Here is a 1,866-nt window from a genome sequence, read left to right as displayed (position 1 = left end):
ATATATATCTTGCAGGTACTGCGTACCCCCGCTAAATCTTTTAAGGGTACGCAGCACCCTGCCGTACCCCCCTACTTTCACCTCTGATTATGTTTTTCAGCCGACGAGTTCTAGCTTCAGAGAGATTCAGGAGCTGAGATCGAGTCCAAAATCCGATGTGAGATTCATCCGTGCTGCAGTGAATCCGTCTCTCTTTATAGATATCTCTCTCTTCTTCCTCACATTGTGTCTTTATGAAACCTTCAAAACAAAAGCGGAAGATTTAGGATGTATCTTAGTAGTGGAAGAATTACATATAAATAATAGTCTTTACCACCTGTGTAAACTTTGCTGGTGAATGTTATAACACATAATATATGTTTTAAAATACAGTATATGTTACATTGTTTCATTTCTAATGTAGGCTCTTGTGTCAGATAATCTAAGTCAATGTTAGAGAATCAGTGATTCTTGAGAATAGGGACAAAATGGGTTTTAATTTTCCCATATTTTTTTTTTTATTTCCCAACCTGATGTACGCAAATATGACAAATAATGTTTTGGAAATGTAAAGATGCTAAGGTACAGGCTCCCAGTTGCAACATTTTTTTTTTAAATTACATTTTTAATCGACCTGACCCAGAACGTTGTCATTACCATCTGACAAAAATAAATAAAAAATAATTTTTAATGACCCTATTAGTGATATTTTTACTCGTTTACAGACAAATGTTTCTCAAGAAACAAAATATTATTTAAAACAAAAAAAAAAAAAAAAAAGTCCATCTGACGGAGTTGACAGAACTGAAGGTGGTGACAAACTAGTGAGTAAAATGAAAAACTTGATGCATGCGAAGTAATGCAATTTATGTAAAATACATTTAAAAAAATTAATTGCACATTTAAGTGAAATTTGACAACAATTTCATTGAAAGAGTCACAAAAACTGATGGAATTGATATATGACGGAGTTGACAAAATGCCAAACTACCTCAATTTATATGATGTTATTCTGAAGGAGGCCATATTGTAGCTCATCAGGTCCATGAAATCTTTACATTTTACCAAAATTAAGCTTTTATTTCACAAAATTTCATCAAAGTTTTGTAAATTGTCAGTTGTGGTGTTGACACATCATGGTTGTGACAAACAACTTAGGAATAAAAAGAAGAAAAAACTAAAGAATAACATAAGCTAACCAGAGCTAACTAGCCCTCTTAGCAAAGGAAGAGAAAGGAAGTGGTCATGGGGTCCTCAGAAGTTCTGGTGCCCCCTAATAATGCCAGATTTTTTTACATTCTTTTTATGTCTGACGGTGTTGACAATAACTAGGGACAAATTTCAATGGAGTTGGAAAATATATGAAAATGACTTTTATAATTATTTATATGACTACTTATACTTAATTGTCATAATATCTAATTTTAGTATTTCTTTAATTGTTTTAAACTATTATAATGTATTGAGTTCTGCTCCTGGACAAGGGCTTTTACAGGCATCATCCACCGACTACAAAGTTTAAAATAAAAAAAATATTCAGCAAATACCTGGAAAATATACATTGTTGTGCTCACATGACCCAGGTTAGTTTAGTCAGATATTTGAAAAAATTATATTTTCAATCAATCAATCAATCAATCAATCAATCAATCAATCAATCAATCAATCAATCAATCAAATTTTATTTGTAAAACTGGTGTTATGTGCTCTATCTTCCTGGTTTTAGTGAGAATCCTGTCCTGTCTATCTCCCGGCCTGCTTCCGTGACTTGGTAGGGAGTCTTGTGGGTCTGCCTTCTGACCTCTAGGGTTCACAGCGAGTCCTTCTGGTCTCCGGGCTTACCTCCAGGGCTTCATAGCAAGTCTTTTCGGTCTCCCGGCCTGCTTC

At 34.1% G+C, this 1,866-nt stretch overlaps 1 pseudogene; it reads left to right on the top strand.

Annotated features, from left to right (window-relative positions):
* Window positions 1-1,866, top strand: part of LOC103467946 (2-epi-5-epi-valiolone synthase-like) — a 6,477-nt pseudogene that overhangs the window by 1,096 nt on the left and 3,515 nt on the right.

This window comes from Poecilia reticulata, linkage group LG7, assembly GCF_000633615.1.
Source record: "Poecilia reticulata strain Guanapo linkage group LG7, Guppy_female_1.0+MT, whole genome shotgun sequence".
In the NCBI taxonomy this organism is placed as follows: Eukaryota; Metazoa; Chordata; class Actinopteri; order Cyprinodontiformes; family Poeciliidae; genus Poecilia; species Poecilia reticulata.
The sequence above is the reverse complement of the archived record's forward strand: the minus strand, read 5'-3'. Positions and strand labels throughout refer to the sequence as shown.